Source organism: Pinus tabuliformis, chromosome 6 (genome assembly GCF_031772625.1).
Source record: "Pinus tabuliformis cultivar Carrire ecotype Pingquan chromosome 6, CPIR1, whole genome shotgun sequence".
Classification (NCBI taxonomy): Eukaryota; Viridiplantae; Streptophyta; class Pinopsida; order Pinales; family Pinaceae; genus Pinus; species Pinus tabuliformis.
The window spans coordinates 1,429,436,007-1,429,455,401 of NC_142292.1; positions in this window are offsets into that span (position 1 = coordinate 1,429,436,007).

Genomic DNA, 19,395 nt, shown 5'->3' on the forward strand with positions numbered 1-19,395 from the left:
AATGAAGAGATTTAATGAAGTTTTAAAATTTCATTCCTTTAATGCAAATGACTGAAGGACTCAGAGGAATGCTTGACATTGACATGATTTAAAATATTCTTTAGAAGAAGGTACCAGGGCACATCTCTATCATGCTTCTATTTCAAAGTATTGGATCATATCTAGGTAGAGGTATCTTGGATTACTTATGACATATATGACATATATCAGTCATGCTTAAGCATGATCTAAATATTGAAGTGCCTAATTGTCATTGAATTTTTGGCTGCATCTTTGTTTTCGGAATGAATCCTCCACATGTAGCTCCGGGACTTGATTCCTTGGGAAACTAACTCAACCTATTTGATCTATTGAATCAACTCCTCGGTAGATCAATAGAGAGATATAAATGGCACCATACTAGCCATGGTCATGACTTATTCACAACTTTGATTGCAAACAAGGTATTATCATCCATAATTTTCCCAAAATTTCACAACTGCCTTGAATTGGAGTGTCATTTCAATACTTCTTCTTATGCTACCTTTGTGTATAAATGATGATGCCAATATTGATCTACCCGCAAATATGTTGCACACCAAATTGCATAGGTATTCAACCCTCTAAATAGGGCTTCCCATTTTCACTAGAGGACTAATATTTCTTTAGCTTTAACCTGCGAGAGAAAATATTGTTGGCAATTGTTGCAAGTAACTTTTATTAGAAATGGATACAATCCTTTGTGGACATAGCTGTGAGTTACTTCACTTGAGGAGATGGAGTATACTCATTGCAACCTTAGGTCTGTTTCATGGAAAGCCAAACAATGCTCACCTGAATTGATGTGATCTCCTTCGTTTTAGTGGATGTGATATAACTTTGATTGAAGTAGTGCAGCATACAATCCTGGAATGGGTGCAAGCAGCCTTTACTCTTGTAGTTGTGATTGATGTGATCCAATGTCAATCCAATCGCTGCGTTAAGTTCAAACTAAGTCTATATATAATCAAAGGCTCCCATACTCTGGCACCCAATTCAATGGTGTATATCTCTATAAGTGATGCATTTATAACTTCTTGTAGATCAATTCACTCACAATATATCTCTTTCAAAACCATCAAAATATGTTATCATCACTAATAATGAAAACTCAATCTTGTTGCATGTTGTCTTTGGAAGAAAGATTGAAATGATCTCGACACAAGGTTTGTTGAATAACATAATAAAAGCTGATAGGATCTGGAACATGTAGCTTCTTTTAGGTGAAGAGTTGAACGCCATTCATTCCTTGAATTCTTTCATACCAGTTGCCTCAGTCAACCACATTCACAAAGCCTTGTAAAATCAGACCACAAAGATAATGTCTTAAAGTATGTTTCTGCTTGAGATCTGTAATATATATATATATATATATATATATATATATATATATAGAGAGAGAGAGAGAGAGAGAGAGAGGAATGCTTGACATTGACATGATTTAAAATATTCTTCAGAAGAAGGGACCAGGGCACATCTCTGTCTTGCTTCTATTTCAAATTACTGGATCATATCTAGGCAGAGGTATCTTGGATTACTGATGACATATATGTGTTTTCTATACACATGAATAGTGCTACCAAATTAATGTTTGTCATTATCAGTCATGCTTAAGCATGGTCTAAATATCCAAGTGCCCAATTGTCATTGAATTTTCAGCTGCATCTTTGTTTTCGGAATGAATCCTCCATAGGCAGCTCTAGGACTTGATTCCTTGGGAAACTCACTCAGCCTGTTTGGGCTATTGAATCAACCCCTCGGTAGATCAACAGAGAGATACAAATGGCACCATACTACCCATGGTCATGACTTGTTCACAACTCTGATTGTGAACAAGGTATTATCATCAATAATTTTCCCAAAATGTCACAACTGCCCAAAATGTCACAAGTAGTTAGGGTCTTTAGGATTGTCACATGTTGGAGGGCACTTCCAACTCTATTATAGTTCAGGATGTAGCATCTCTCGGAAGAGGTTGAATTGTGGTACCTCATGGAGAAGGAGATTTTACTTTCAATAGATACCAAGGAGTTGGTTGGGCATGATTAGAAATTGATCAAAATAGAATGAATAGTTTTTGATTTGGTGAAGAGTCATCTAACCCCTTTCATTGTAGAGAAAAAAATTAATAGGGAAATGTTACACTAAAAAATGTCACCTTGACTACTTACAGTTAGTATGGCTCCAATCAACAAGTCATGCTACCCTCTTAGGCAAGTCTCATGCCTCTGTTATCCATCTCAAACTCAAAGAAGAGAGAAAGTCTTGTAAAAATCATGTTTATCTCTGGGGTCGCAGGTTCTCTCTAGCCTTACCTGCGGGGACGCTGACCATGTTCACAAAATCCGCGTCCATAGACGCTCTGTATGTTAAGGGACAGGTGCGTCCCTCTGTAAAAGGCAAAATGCGCGAGTTTTATCTTGAAAAAGTTACTTGTGGTTACTTCTAGAACATTCTAGAGGTCGGTTTGATGAAATGGATGCGCCTCCAGTTGGTTCATGTATCTCTATTAAGGGGGAACTTATCCCATCAATAAGGGAGCTATCCCACCCATAGAGGGGGATGATCCCATTGATAGTGGACCTGAATAACCTCTTTACAGCACTATAAATGAAGGCATTGAGCCAGAAGGAGAGGAGGTTGGAGCTATACATTTTCTTTGGGTAAATGCTGCAGGATTTAGGTCTTCCATTAGAGCCTTTGTGAGGAGAGATTGTCTTCACTTGATTCTACTTGGGAGAGGGTGAGCTTTGTCAAAGTAGAGGAAAACCCTTGATGGACCCTGGGAGGAATTTGCACAACACCAAGGCCAGGTTGTAAGAGTTTCTTTGTTTCGTTATTAATACAAACTGGTTTATTTTTCTCAATAGCTTGTGTTAATGAGTTATTTCATGTGTTCCTTGGTCTGCATGTTGAATATATGTTTTATTATATGAAATGCAAGTGCTTGGTAATTGTTTGATTGTTTGTGGTTGCAGGAATTGACTTGAAGGAGGAGCTCATCCGGATCGTCAAGAACGGACTTCAACAACAGCGTTTTGGAATAAGGTAAGCCTAAACACTTGTAGTTTTCATGTTGTAAAAGGTGTATTTAGAGAAAGATCACTCCATTTTGTCTTGTTTGTCATTAGAATGTCTTAGACTTCTAGGAAGGTCAGTCGTGTTCGCACCCTTGACAGATTCCGTGTGACAAATTGGCGACTCCGCTGGGGAATCCATTAATGAGAGAGTCTTTTCCTTTATATGAACTTTGCTTTGAGAAAATCATTTTTATTTTCTGGTTTTTGACTGTGAGAATTAGTATTTGGGTGGCTTAGCTGTAGCTTTAGTTGGCTTTAGTTTTTCTTCCTTTTTCCAGAAAGACGCAGTCTCTGTGTGCTGCACAGTGCGTCCTTGGACGCGCTGTTGTTGACTGCACAGTGCGGGGCCGCACCTGTGAAAACGGCTGGCCTGCGTCTTCCTGTAAAAGTTAAGAAAATTCCATTTTTGCCTTAAATTACTTTTAGATTTTGTTTTTTCTTAGTGTTTTCCGCCCAGATCCTTTAGTACCCTGTCAAGAATTCTCACCTGAACTCGTTTTGTGAGCTTTGAGTGTTTTAGTGGTTTTCAACGAAGTTTAGACCTAGGGTTTGATTTTTGGTAAGGCTTTGTAGTGACTTTGAGCTTAGAAAGTTGTCCAGCCTTAGATATCTCTGGTTAGTCAACCTTCTTAGAAGTTGAGCCTGCCGTAAAGTCTCCTTGTTTGAGCAACTTGTCATTTGAGTTGTTTTGGGTCAAATTTCGAATTGCTTGTTTTTAAAGTATTGATTTCCATTTTCAAAAAGGACAAAAAGATTAGAATTTTGTTTTGACTAGTTTTTGGTTCTGCAATAAGCTAGTCCTTGATTTGATTGTGATCAAGTAAAACACCTTAGAAATAATCATTGTTAGTTTTGGCCTCGTTAAGATTGCTTAGAGTAAATTTGCCTTTAGTTTGCTTATGAGTGCATTTTCATAGATTTTAAGAGTTGTTAAGATTGATTTTTGGTTATATTAGATTTATTTTCTTTATTAAAAGAAAAATACAAAAACATCTTCTTAAAAGTCTTGTTTCAAGTAGCTTTTTGTTTTCAAAAGAAGAAAAGAGTTTTTTCGTGCATGTAAAGAGAAGTTATGTTTTTATGCTTGGAAAAGAAAAACGAATTCTTTCTTTGATTGTCTTCAATTAAGAAGTTGCTTTTATAAGGATTGCATTCTCTCAACTTTTTAGTTAAGCAATTCATCGAAAAAGTAAAGTAGTGGATAAATCATTTTAGGTGCATTTTGTAGTGGTTTCGAGTCGAGTCAACATACCACTAGTTTCACTTCCATCACCTTTTGACTTAAGAAACAACCTTAAAAGTAACGCTTAAATTACAATCAATCTAGTAATCTTTATTTTTCTAGGGCTCTGAAGCACCAACATAGCTTAGGCTAGGGTCTTGGAGTAGGTGAGTACTTAACTCTCCAAGACTACAAAACCAAACAGATAGTCTATCTTGAGTAGAACAAATCCAATTGTTTCAGTTACATTCTGGGAAAGCTCCTCTTAAAGGAGAAACACGAGCTCGTGTCCGAACCAGTGAGGGGATCATTCCTCCCTCGTTGGGAACGACGCCAGGCAGTACGTATTACAAACGGTAAACCTCGGATTAACCATTGTCGAGGAGCCAGGGGTCACTTATCGGTAAACCTTGGATTGTTGTCAAGGAGCCGGTAAGGGGATTGGAGCTTGCTACTCTGCCCTTGCGTGCTGTCGGAGTTTAGACTGTTCCCCCAGGTGTAATTGTTGTGATTGGTAACCTTAGTGGCCATAATATCTAGGATTCTACCCAAGGTGACGGTGGAGGGAAGGTCCCACTGTACCTGGAGCAGACGTCGGTTATACTCACTTGGATTTTCTGGGGGGTTCGCTTCACTTCGAGACGGTTAAAGTGGAGGAACTTGGTCCAGTCTATTCATTAAGCAGGTTGCCGGGGTAACTGTTCCACCCACTATTTCTGTACTGAATCCTGCGAGGTTGGGCCTAATCACCAACTAGCGCTTTTGGTCCGGAAGACTACTGTTTGTGTGTGGTTTGACGCTCTAGATTATTTAGGCGTGTGCTTCAAATTTGATTGGTTCTTTAGAAGACTTTAGGTGGTTTGATTTGAAATTTTTTACTTTGATTTCGTGTGTTGTAGTTAAAATCTTTAATTGTGGCGGAATTACCGAGACAGTCCCGTAGACTTCGGGGCAAGTCTCCTGAGATTGTTACCGGGATAGATTTGTTAAGAAAACTCCGTAAATCGCGGGGTGAATCTCCTGAAAACATTCCGGGTCATTTAGAAGGGTTAAAGGTCCTTGTAACTCCTCCTAGTGGCAGTAGAGTAGGTTCACCTGAAGAAGGAGAATCTTCTTTGGTAGTCCATCCAGATTACCAAAGATTAGAAACAGGTTACAATCCCGAAGCTGTTACAGTTTCCGAGCTTGCTGGTAGTTTTTCATCTGCCAGTGAAACAGGCGAAGAACCTGAAATTTCAGAACCTGTTACTCCAACTCCTAGTGTTCCTGATTCACCAAGAATAGAAAGAATTATCACCGAAAATCTTCCTGTTGGATTAATTGCTATAGAAGAACTTGTTCCAGAGGAAGAAATAGGCGTTTCTGATTCTGAAGATCTAATTACCCTTGATCTAAGGGAGCGTGAATCCATCTTTTACAGTCCTCCTAGAAGTGAGTCTTGGTACCTTGCATTAACCAATTTTTTAGACAACTCAGTAGGTTTTTCTACACCTCGTACTCCGGTTCCACCTAGAGGAATTCATTCTCCTGTAAATATGTCTGGTCAGTCGTCTGTGTTTTCGCAAAGTCCTGAATCATTTTTACATGGCGGTCCTTCTGTTCCTACTGGTTATCAGTCACTTTCTGGTACCTTTGCGGGAGCATCTCCTCAACCTGTTGATCATGGGTTATTAGTTGGAAACAGTGGTAATGTACCATTGAGTATAGGTGAAGTTTATATGATGTCAGGTTCAACTCCCATTAACCAACCTCAAGGTGGCCAATTACCACCTGGGGGGCAACCTTCGTTAATGCCTGGGGGGCAACCTCAAGGTACTTCATTTGTGACTGGGGGGCAACCTCAAGGGTATCAACCCCAAGGGTATCAACCCCAGCCTCAATACGTACCCCAAAGTCAACCTCAGTATCAGTATCAACCTCAAGGATGGCAACCTCAAGGACGGCAACCCCAAGGGTATCAACCCCAAGGGTATCAACCTCAAGGATACCAACCTCAAGGTCAAGGTCAACCCCAGTATTCGTATTTACCTCAAGGTTATCAACCTACGGGTCAATACCCTGGTCAAGGTTATCAACCACCTCAAGGGCAATCATATGGGACTACACCTTACAGTTATCAACCCTATCCTCAATACGGCTATGGATCTCAGTATCCTCAACCTGTTACGAGTCAATACCCTGGAATGTTAACATGGGATCCGTCACAGGGTCAACAGATGTCGCAACCAAGTATACAGTCGGTACCTCAAGCAGGACAACCTGCAGTTCCTGGTCCACCCCAGCAACCGCAACTTGTCCAGTCAAGTGTTCAGACCCCTGTAACTTCTGTAGTTACTCAGCCGCCAATTGCACCGAGTACTCCACCTCACACGGCTGCAGCAACTACCGCTTCATCTACCATGCTTACATCTGGAGTATCGGCAGCTCCGGTTTCTACTGTCCCTGTAACCGTTCCTCAGACATCTGTACCGTTGTCTGGACCCACGGTTCAAACCACAGTCCAGATGCCTGCAGGTCAACCTGGTACAAGTACGGTTGTTACTACTCAACCTCAATTTGTTCAACCTCCGTACCAGGGACAGTATCAACCTGGTCAAGCTGCCCAACAACCGGTTTACCAGTATCAACCGTATCCTGGGTACAATTATCAACCACCTCAACAACCCCAGTACGGTCCGGTTAATCCTGGTTTTCCAGGAGGATATAATATCCCCAATGCGAATCCTGTTCCTAGTTATCCTGGATATCCTCCTCCTGGGGCTGGTATTGTGACTCAGAGTTTCAGAGATCCTAACCGGCAGTTACCATTTATTGCGACTTTAGATTTACCCGACTTGACGCGCCTAACGAACGATCCAATTCAATATCTTCCGTTCTGGCCGCCAATGCCAAATAAGTTGCCCAGCGATATACCCAAGTTCGAAGGTAAGTCTGGAGAGGATCCGTCTAATCACGTGATGACTTACCACCTCTGGTGTGCATCAAATTCCATCTCAGATGATTCTATCCGCTTACGTCTTTTCCAGCGTACACTCATTGGTCTCGCAGCCAAGTGGTACATTGAGTTGCCACGGGCTTCTTTTTACAACTTTAGCCAGTTAGCTACTTCATTCTTAACTCATTTTCAGTTACCAGTCAGATACGATAATGGTACGGAATTATTAACTTCGCTAAAACAATCGACATCCACGTACATTTCTGATCACATCCATGAGTGGAGACGTCGAAGGAGATTAGTGAAAGTTTTTATCCCGGACCAAATTTTAGCTGAATGGTTTGTAAAATCATTATTACCAAGAATTACTGAAGATGTAGCTAAGGCCGGCGTAGTTACTGAGGAGCAAGTCATTGCTCAGGCACAATACCTTGACTTAGTTTACACTCAGTCGGGTACGTTACACGAGAAAATTCCGGATCTTCCGAAGTCAAACCAAATCGCTGCTGCTCCTTCGGGATCTCATGCCGCTGATGGTATGATCGGTATCGTGACTACGAAGAGTAAGAAGAAGTCTTCCAAGACCTCCAATACTCCAATTATCACTTTGCCTGATTCTCCGACAGGAGAGTCTTCTCCTCCTGAACTTACCGCCGACATTCACGCTGTAGAGTCATCTACGGCCAAATCCAAAAACGGTGGAAAGAAGAAAGGAAAGAAGAAGGCTAAAGCAGACAAGGCTCCAAAGGAGAAAACGGAAAAGTCGGAAACTAATGACGAAAAGCGCAAACCTCGTTATCCTTGTCTCATTTGTGAAGAAGATCATTTTACGAGAGACTGCCCTCATCGGGCCGAGGTAGTGAAAATAGTTAAAGGTTCTCCGACTCCTGCTGTGTTAAAGAATCCATTCCCCGAGCAGGAAAATAAGATGATAGGTTCTTCTTCGAATGCCAGTGAAGAACCCATTTTGATGATGTCTCATGTTAGGATTGCGACTCGATCGCAAGATTATGGTAGTAAGGCTCCTGTTGATGGTAAAGAAGCAGAATCTTCTAACTCTAACCCATCAACCTCAGCTCCTGGTTCCGATCCACTACAGATCGAAAAACCTAACCCAGACTTAGTGATTAAGCCGCCCGCCAAGGGTGTACTTCGAAGGTCTGCTTTCAATCCACATGCGAGAGCAGCCCAGAATTACAACATTGTTGAAGATTTAGCTGTTTCACCTTCAGCAATGTCGGCACTTGAAGTGCTGCAATCATGTCCAGCGCAACGAAAATTGCCTTTGTCGGCTATTGGAGCTGTCGATGTTCAGGACCCGAACCTAATGATCTTTGATCTAGAAAGTAGTACACCGCGTCTCCCCCATCAAATGGCTTTCCAAATTCCAGTGATAGTCAAAAACAGGCCTATTCATCGGACTGTGATTGATGAGGGAGCTTCTACGTGTATTATGTCGATTCAATGTTGGAGATCGCTTGGTTCTCCTTCGTTGAACCAATCCCCCACCATCCTTAAGGCCTTTGATGGCCGTGGGTTCCGTCCGTTTGGTATTCTACAAGAATTGCCTATAGGGGTCGAAGGTAAAACCGTTAGTCTGGATGTGGAAGTGGTTGATGCCCCTCTAGACTACAACCTTCTTTTGGGTCGAAGTTGGTCATATGCTATGACAGCGGTCGTTTCATCGGTCTTCAGAGTCATTAAGTTTCCACATAACGGTAAGATCGTTAATGCCTGGGGGGCATGTACCTCGTTTTGCATCCTTAAACTGGGGGCATGCGAACTTCTTGAGCATAGTTCCTTGTCTTGTGTCAAGCTCGTTAAAAAATGAAACAAGGGTAGGTTAAGTAGGTAGATGGTAGAAAGTAGTCATGAGCATAGTTCCTTGTCTTGTGTCAAGCTCATTAAAAAATGAATCAAGGATTGTAGAGCATAGTTCCTTGTCTTGTGTCAAGCTCGTTAAAAAATGAATCAAGGTTTTTAGAGTATAGTTTTTTGTTAGGTAGATTGTAGAGAGTAGTTATGAGCATAGTTCCTCGTCTTGTGTCAAGCTCACTAAAAAATGAAACAACTCCCATGAGTCTTTCCAAGATCTTGAAAGAAAAGCTTCATTCCATCCAACTCATTGAATGCAATGAAGCTTGGGGGGGCATGTACCTCGTTCTGCGTCATTATGCTGGGGGCATGTGAACTTATAACAAGCATAGTTTTTCGTTTCAAGCTTGCATAAACATGAAACCGAATCCGAGCATAGTTCTTTTCCTGTGTCAAGCTCGTTAAAAAATGAAACAAATCCTCCTCTACTTGAGTCGAGAGATTGACTAGACCTCATAGATGTTAGGTTGTATGTTTAGGTTAGTTATTTCATTTTTTCATAATTTTCTTACAGTTTTAGGTCAAGTCTTTCGAATGATCTCGTTCATGAACCTTCATTTCATCCAACTGGTTGAATGAAATGAAGCTGGGGGGCATGCGCTCTAGCAGTTACGCTTAGGGGGCATCAAGCACAGTTTTCTCTCTGTTTCAAGCTTGTGAAAAAATGAAACTACTCTGAAGCATAGTTTTTCTCTGTTTCAAGCTTTTGTAAAAATGAAACCTATCTCGAGTCAATTTCAGTTATTTTCAAGACTCGTTAAACTCATGAAAATACCGAGATTATTTTGCCATCTTTCATTCTCGTAAAACAAATGAAAATGCCGAGTTCTTTCCGTCTTTTCCTACTCGTAAATTAAATTGAAAGTCGGCCATATGAGTACATTTTTATCCCTTTTTCGAACTCGTTAAAACTTACGAAAAATTGAAACCTTGGAGTTCTCTTTTAAGCCCTTTTCAGACTCTTAAAACAGGAAAAGATTGCCGAGCGTTTCTTTTACACTCGTTAAAACGGAATTAAAAGACGGTCCCCTTTTAGCTCTTTTCTGACCGTAAAATCAGGAAAAGATTGCCGGGTTTTTGTCGTTTCAAACTCGATAAGGAAATAAAACGACGTGTCCTTGATCGCTTTTTACTTTTCAGGTCGACGACACTATTATGAAAGTACTCCTTGGTCGCAAGATCAAGCGGTTCCCCCAGGTATTATTTTATACTTTTTCGGGCTTGAGGGACACCAATTTACGAAAAAGTTCAACGTGGAGTCTTCTTTAGTTTTTTCAGACTCTCTAAAATTGAAAAACGCCGAGTTTCTCCTATACTGGGCTCGTTAAAACTTTTACAGTAAAGGACCTGTTCAATTACAAACAGGAACGAACCACTCCTTCCTAGGGTTCGCATTTAAACTAGGTTGGACTCGTCCGAAGGATGAGCTTATAATCAAGCATATGTTATCCTCCTCAAGCTTGTTAAAAATAAAGAGGTACTTGCCAGAAATGGTGGGGGAAAAAAGAGAAGATTGAACCTATTTGTCACCTTTTGCCTCAGAAGAAACTTTATTACCGCTCTTGAACACGACACTTTTCATTCACCTGGGTTGGGAAATCTTTTACCTCACAGTTGGCTAAATCACTTTGAAAATCTTTAACCGGGTTCAGGGATCAACTTTGAGTTATTCGTCACCAAACCATCTGTTGTGTCGTTATGTGTTCAAGAGGTCTGCAAGCAAAACTTTCATCTGCAAAATACTTGTCATCCATTTGACCATCCCTGAGTCAGTCCTTACAGCAACATTTCTTCAACTTGAACAATGATTTCGTGTTGCGGTCTTGCCTGCAACGGGTCGCTTTCTATCGACATCGACACATTATCTAGAAAGATGACTTAGGAATCGACAGTACCTTGAAGTCTGCATGCATCAATGGCAGGTTTCTCGCCTTTGACGTCAGTTTACATCATTGACTTTCGATCAGAGGATTCCGTGAAGTGTTCGACATCAAAACATCTATTCACATTTCACGGGTTGTGCTTGGTACTTTGAGGACCATTGACATTACTGGTGGTTTCTCTCATGCTTGTTAACAGTTTACATCATTGACTGGTAATCAAGTGGTTTCTACCATGTTCGACATCGAATCATTTAATCACATGGCTAGAATCGTACCAATTCGGGAAGTAGAAGTGAAGACCCTGGATCTAGTTTCTACCATCCAGGCTGCGAGGAGTTTTGTATTCATTGTCTATGTAGACTTATCATAAACAGATGGCTACGTCCATACTGTGTCTACAAAAGTCTATAAAAATAATGTACTGCAAGATCATTCCTGTATCAGGATAGTTAGTCCATTAGTTAAAGTTTTGAATCTGAGTATGGGAATGCCTACCTCAGTGATGATATAATCTTATCCATGTATTTTGTGTTGAAAATTGCAGGTTCCAACCAGGCCATCCACAAGGCAATCCTTGAAATGATAAAGCGCTTCACCCTTCCTAGAATTACAAAACCCTATTCTATTCCAGGCTTCGCACTTTAGGGGGCAATCTGTTACACTAAAAAATGTCACCTTGACTACTTACAGTTAGTATGGCTCAAATCAACAGTCATGCTACCCTCTTAGGCAAGTCTCATGCCTCTGTTATCCATCTCAAACTCAAAAAAGAGAGAAAGTCTTGTAAAAATCATGTTTATCTCTGGGGTCGCAGGTTCTCTCTAGCCTTACCTGCGGGGACGCGGACCATGTTCACAAAATCTGCGTCCATGGACGCTCTGTATGTTAAGGGACAGGTGCGTCCCTCTGTAAAAGGCAAAATGCGCGAGTTTTATCTTGAAAAAGTTACTTGTGGTTACTTCTAGAACATTCTAGAGGTCGGTTTGATGAAATGGATGCGCCTCCAGTTGGTTCATGTATCTCTATTAAGGGGGAACTTATCCCATCAATAAGGGAGCTATCCCACCCATAGAGGGGGATGATCCCATTGATAGTGGACCTGAATAACCTCTTTACAGCACTATAAATGAAGGCATTGAGCCAGAAGGAGAAGAGGTTGGAGCTATACATTTTCTTTGGGTAAATGCTGCAGGATTTAGGTCTTCCATTAGAGCCTTTGTGAGGAGAGATTGTCTTCACTTGATTCTACTTGGGAGAGGGTGAGCTTTGTCAAAGTAGAGGAAAACCCTTGATGGACCCTGGGAGGAATTTGCACAACACCAAGGCCAGGTTGTAAGAGTTTCTTTGTTTCGTTATTAATACAAACTGGTTTATTTTTCTCAATAGCTTGTGTTAATGAGTTATTTCATGTGTTCCTTGGTCTGCATGTTGAATATATGTTTTATTATATGAAATGCAAGTGCTTGGTAATTGTTTGATTGTTTGTGGTTGCAGGAATTGACTTGAAGGAGGAGCTCATCCGGATCGTCAAGAACGGACTTCAAGAACGGACTTCAACGTGGAGTCACACGGAATCTGTCAAGGGTGCGGACACGACTGACCTTCCTAGAAGTCTAAGACATTCTAATGACAAACAAGACAAAATGGAGTAATCTTTCTCTAAATAAACCTTTTACAACATGAAAACTACAAGTGTTTAGGCTTACCTTATTCCAAAACGCTGTTGTTGAAGTCCGTTCTTGACGATCCGGATGAGCTCCTCCTTCAAGTCAATTCCTGCAACCACAAACAATCAAACAATTACCAAGCACTTGTATTTCATATAATAAAACATATATTCAACATGCAGACCAAGGAACACATGAAATAACTCATTAACACAAGCTATTGAGAAAAATAAACCAGTTTGTATTAATAACGAAACAAAGAAACTCTTACAACCTGGCCTTGGTGTTGTGCAAGTTCCTCCCAGGGTCCATCAAGGGTTTTCCTCTACTTTGACAAAGCTCACCCTCTCCCAAGTAGAATCAAGTGAAGACAATCTCTCCTCACAAAGGCTCTAATGGAAGACCTAAATCCTGCAGCATTTACCCAAAGAAAATGTATAGCTCCAACCTCTTCTCCTTCTGGCTCAATGCCTTCATTTATAGTGCTGTAAAGAGGTTATTCAGGTCCACTATCAATGGGATCATCCCCCTCTATGGGTGGGATAGCTCCCTTATTGATGGGATAAGTTCCCCCTTAATAGAGATACATGAACCAACTGGAGGCGCATCCATTTCATCAAACCGACCTCTAGAATGTTCTAGAAGTAACCACAAGTAACTTTTTCAAGATAAAACTCGCGCATTTTGCCTTTTACAGAGGGACGCACCTGTCCCTTAACATACAGAGCGTCCATGGACGCAGATTTTGTGAACATGGTCCGCGTCCCCGCAGGTAAGGCTAGAGAGAACCTGCGACCCCAGAGATAAACATGATTTTTACAAGACTTTCTCTCTTTTTTGAGTTTGAGATGGATAACAGAGGCATGAGACTTGCCTAAGAGGGTAGCATGACTGTTGATTTGAGCCATACTAACTGTAAGTAGTCAAGGTGACATTTTTTAGTGTAACAGATTGCCCCCTAAAGTGCGAAGCCTGGAATAGAATAGGGTTTTGTAATTCTAGGAAGGGTGAAGCGCTTTATCATTTCAAGGATTGCCTTGTGGATGGCCTGGTTGGAACCTGCAATTTTCAACACAAAATACATGGATAAGATTATATCATCACTGAGGTAGGCATTCCCATACTCAGATTCAAAACTTTAACTAATGGACTAACTATCCTGATACAGGAATGATCTTGCAGTACATTATTTTTATAGACTTTTGTAGACACAGTATGGACGCAGCCATCTGTTTATGATAAGTCTACATAGACAATGAATACAAAACTCCTCGCAGCCTGGATGGTAGAAACTAGATCCAGGGTCTTCACTTCTACTTCCCGAATTGGTACGATTCTAGCCATGTGATTAAATGATTCGATGTCGAACATGGTAGAAACCACTTGATTACCAGTCAATGATGTAAACTGTTAACAAGCATGAGAGAAACCACCAGTAATGTCAATGGTCCTCAAAGTACCAAGCACAACCCGTGAAATGTGAATAGATGTTTTGATGTCGAACACTTCACGGAATCCTCTGATCGAAAGTCAATGATGTAAACTGACGTCAAAGGCGAGAAACCTGCCATTGATGCATGCAGACTTCAAGGTACTGTCGATTCCTAAGTCATCTTTCTAGATAATGTGTCGATGTCGATAGAAAGCGACCCGTTGCAGGCAAGCCCGCAACACGAAATCATTGTTCAAGTTGAAGAAATGTTGCTGTAAGGACTGACTCAGGGATGGTCAAATGGATGACAAGTATTTTGCAGATGAAAGTTTTGCTTGCAGACCTCTTGAACACATAACGACACAACAGATGGTTTGGTGACGAATAACTCAAAGTTGATCCCTGAACCCGGTTAAAGATTTTCAAAGTGATTTAGCCAACTGTGAGGTAAAAGATTTCCCAACCCAGGTGAATGAAAAGTGTCGTGTTCAAGAGCGGTAATAAAGTTTCTTCTGAGGCAAAAGGTGACAAATAGGTTCAATCTTCTCTTTTTTCCCCCACCATTTCTGGCAAGTACCTCTTTATTTTTAACAAGCTTGAGGAGGATAACATATGCTTGATTATAAGCTCATCCTTCGGACGAGTCCAACCTAGTTTAAATGCGAACCCTAGGAAGGAGTGGTTCGTTCCTGTTTGTAATTGAACAGGTCCTTTACTGTAAAAGTTTTAACGAGCCCAGTATAGGAGAAACTCGGCGTTTTTCAATTTTAGAGAGTCTGGAAAAACTAAAGAAGACTCCACGTTGAACTTTTTCGTAAATTGGTGTCCCTCAAGCCCGAAAAAGTATAAAATAATACCTGGGGGAACCGCTTGATCTTGCGACCAAGGAGTACTTTCATAATAGTGTCGTCGACCTGAAAAGTAAAAAGCGATCAAGGACACGTCGTTTTATTTCCTTATCGAGTTTGAAACGACAAAAACCCGGCAATCTTTTCCTGATTTTACGGTCAGAAAAGAGCTAAAAGGGGACCGTCTTTTAATTCCGTTTTAACGAGTGTAAAAGAAACGCTCGGCAATCTTTTCCTGTTTTAAGAGTCTGAAAAGGGCTTAAAAGAGAACTCCAAGGTTTCAATTTTTCGTAAGTTTTAACGAGTTCGAAAAAGGGATAAAAATGTACTCATATGGCCGACTTTCAATTTAATTTACGAGTAGGAAAAGACGGAAAGAACTCGGCATTTTCATTTGTTTTACGAGAATGAAAGATGGCAAAATAATCTCGGTATTTTCATGAGTTTAACGAGTCTTGAAAATAACTGAAATTGACTCGAGATAGGTTTCATTTTTACAAAAGCTTGAAACAGAGAAAAACTATGCTTCAGAGTAGTTTCATTTTTTCACAAGCTTGAAACAGAGAGAAAACTGTGCTTGATGCCCCCTAAGCGTAACTGCTAGAGCGCATGCCCCCCAGCTTCATTTCATTCAACCAGTTGGATGAAATGAAGGTTCATGAACGAGATCATTCGAAAGACTTGACCTAAAACTGTAAGAAAATTATGAAAAAATGAAATAACTAACCTAAACATACAACCTAACATCTATGAGGTCTAGTCAATCTCTCGACTCAAGTAGAGGAGGATTTGTTTCATTTTTTAACGAGCTTGACACAGGAAAAGAACTATGCTCGGATTCGGTTTCATGTTTATGCAAGCTTGAAACGAAAAACTATGCTTGTTATAAGTTCACATGCCCCCAGCATAATGACGCAGAACGAGGTACATGCCCCCCCAAGCTTCATTGCATTCAATGAGTTGGATGGAATGAAGCTTTTCTTTCAAGATCTTGGAAAGACTCATGGGAGTTGTTTCATTTTTTAGTGAGCTTGACACAAGACGAGGAACTATGCTCATAACTACTCTCTACAATCTACCTAACAAAAAACTATACTCTAAAAACCTTGATTCATTTTTTAACGAGCTTGACACAAGACAAGGAACTATGCTCTACAATCCTTGATTCATTTTTTAATGAGCTTGACACAAGACAAGGAACTATGCTCATGACTACTTTCTACCATCTACCTACTTAACCTACCCTTGTTTCATTTTTTAACGAGCTTGACACAAGACAAGGAACTATGCTCAAGAAGTTCGCATGCCCCCAGTTTAAGGATGCAAAACGAGGTACATGCCCCCCAGGCTTCATTGCATTCAACCGGCTGGATGAAATGAAGGTTTACTTTCAATATTTAACTTGAAAAGGGAGTTGTTTCATTTTTAAAGAGGTTGACACAAGAAAAGAACTATCCTCATACCTGATTCATTTTTTAACGAGGTTGACTCAGTAACAGGAACTATCCTCAAACCTGATTCATTTTTTTAACGAGGTTGACACAGTAAAAGGAACTTTCCTCGGACACACTGATTCATTTTTTAACGAGGTTGACACAGTAAAAGGAACTTTCCTCGCTAATCCTACTTTCCTATATAACCTACTATCTACCTGATTCATTTTTTAATGAGGTTGACTCAGTAACAGGAACTTTCCTCATAACATCCAATTTTATTTTTTAACGAGGTTGAGAGAGGAACAAACTATCCTCGTCAACTGATTCATTTTTTAATGAGGTTGACACAGTAAAAGGAACTTTCCTCGGACACACTGATCATGGCTTCCAGCTAGAAGAAAGACATGTCAATGGACACACCTTGATCATGGCTTCCAAGAGATCTTCATCAGAAGGAAGAACAGTTCTTTGGAAGGAACACATGTCAAGGGACTCAAAAGGGATAAGAACATCGTGTTCAAGTAATCCCATAGAGTTTTCCATGTCAATTACCGGATCTAAATCAACAGTGAGAGGCTCACTTACATTGGTAACTGAAAACATGGGATCAGTTGCCACATAATTAACCCGTGGCAGGGTAGATACCACTTTAGACTCAGGAACATCTAGGGGTGTTATATTATTGGTAGTTGATACAAGACTAGGGAACGAAAGCTGGTCTACAGTCACAATACTGCCATTGTGAGGGAAAGACATCACGCGAAAGAGTGTCGATACGACAGCTTTCATTGCATAAACATAATCTCTCCCAAGGAGTAAATTAAAATCCAAGGGACCTCGAACTACCATAAGATCAACACAAACAGTTTTACCTTCCAAGGTAATAGAAAACTTAGGAAGGATCCCTAAAGGTTCACTAATTGTTCTGTTAAAAGCTTTCAGATTCTGCGTAATAGGCGCAAGCTGAGGGGAACCCAAAGCTTTCCAAACAGCTGAGGATAAAATACTAACAGAAGCACCTTCATCTACCTGAGTACGATGTATGTCCCTACCACCAGCCTTGACAATGATTTGGAAAGGGATGGAGGAAGGAAGACGAGGTTCTGTCAGTCTATTCCAATCAAAGGAAAAGACCTCAGTACTTGGAGGGGGTTCTGTAGAAACAGGTGAAATGCCCCCCGGCATAGAAGAATCTGAAGTAACAAGAAGAACCTGAGCGGTATGAAGTTCACTCTCTAAATGGAAAGTGGGATCGACCGAATGTGAAATTGAATCGACCACTTGATCAACTAATGGATCATCAACTTGAGTGACATGAGTTTCACTCCCCAATGAGAGAGTGTGATCGACTGTACTTGAATTTAGATCAATCACTCCGTCAGTTGACGGTAGGTTGGGAGAAAGTTTACGGTAACCAGTTAGAAATTCTTGCTGTGGAACAGTAAGGTTTTCCAACAATGTTGAGGCTTCATCCATGTGAGGGCAAATATGAGTTTGATGACTCCCTTTGCATAACTTACAAGGAAACCTAACTTTACCCTTTTTCCCAGGAACCTGACTATCACTGGTTGATGGATCAACGGAAAGTTGATAAGATTTTTCTGACCATACTTCCAAGACCTTTGGAATACCAGGACAATTGACAAGGAAGTGGTCACCCTTACAAAGCCTGCAAGGGTATTTGGGTTTACGGTGCATGTCGGAATTTTCCTCAACACAACTAACACTTACAGCCATGGTTGGTTGGTTGACTTCTTTCTTATCTTGCTTCTTCTTCTTCTTCTTCTTCTTCCCTTTCTTCTTCTTCTTAGCCTCCTGGTTACTAGCATCAAGGCTTTTACCAGGCGAAGAGGAAGAAATGGAGGACGAAAAATTAGGCGAAGAAGGTAAAGGGTCAACAGAAGGTTGGTGATGTTGAGATGGTGAACTCTGTTGAGGTGAAGCATCCGGTTGAGATGGAACAATTGGAGTATTTTGGGCCAACGAAGTTGAAAATAACCATATCGGTAAACCTATTGTAAATCCAGGTAATGACAAAGTAGCCATATAAGGAGGACCAACATTTCCAAAGTAAGGAAAAGTACTAGGATTCTCATTAGGAGGGGTTCCTAGGTTGATAAATTCCGGAACATTTGCCATTATATTCAACTTCAGTGAATTTTATTAACAATTTTAAACTAAAATTAACAATTCACAATTTACACCTAACAATTAAAATTCACAATTCACACCTATGGTCTCTAAAAGTAAAAACAAACAAATTAACACGCGCTATCAAATCTAGGAGTCAAACCACACACAAACAGTATTCTTCCGGACCAAAAACGCTAGTTGGTGATGAAGCCCAACCTCGCTGGATTCAGTACAGAAATGGCGGGTGGAACAGTTACCCCGGCAACCTGCTTAATGAATAGACCGGCACAAGTTCCTCCACTTTAACCGTCTCGAGTGAAGTGAACCCCCCGGAAAATCCAAGTGAGTATAACCGACGTCTGCTCCAGGTACAGTGGGATCTTCCCTCCACCGTCACCTTGGGTAGAATCCTAGATATTATGGCCACTAAGGTTACCAATCACAACAATTACACCTGGGGGAACAGTCTAAACTCTGACAGCACGCAAGGGCAGAGTAGCAAGCTCCAATCCCCTTACCGGCTCCTTGACAACAATCCAAGGTTTACCGATAAGTGACCCCTGGCTCCTCGACAATGGTTAATCCGAGGTTTACCGTTTGTAATACGTACTGTCTGGCGTCGTTCCCAACGAGGGAGGATGGATCCCCTCACTGGTTCGGACACGAGCTCGTGCTTCTCCTTTAAGAGGAGCTTTCCCAGAGTGTAAATGTAACAATTGGATTTGATTCTATCACAAGATCAGCTACTTGTTTGGTTTTACTGTCTTGGAGAGTTAAGTACTCACCTACTCCAAGACACTAGCCTAAGCTATGTTGGTGCTTCAGAGCCCTAGAAATGTAAAAATTACTAGATGAATTTTAATTAA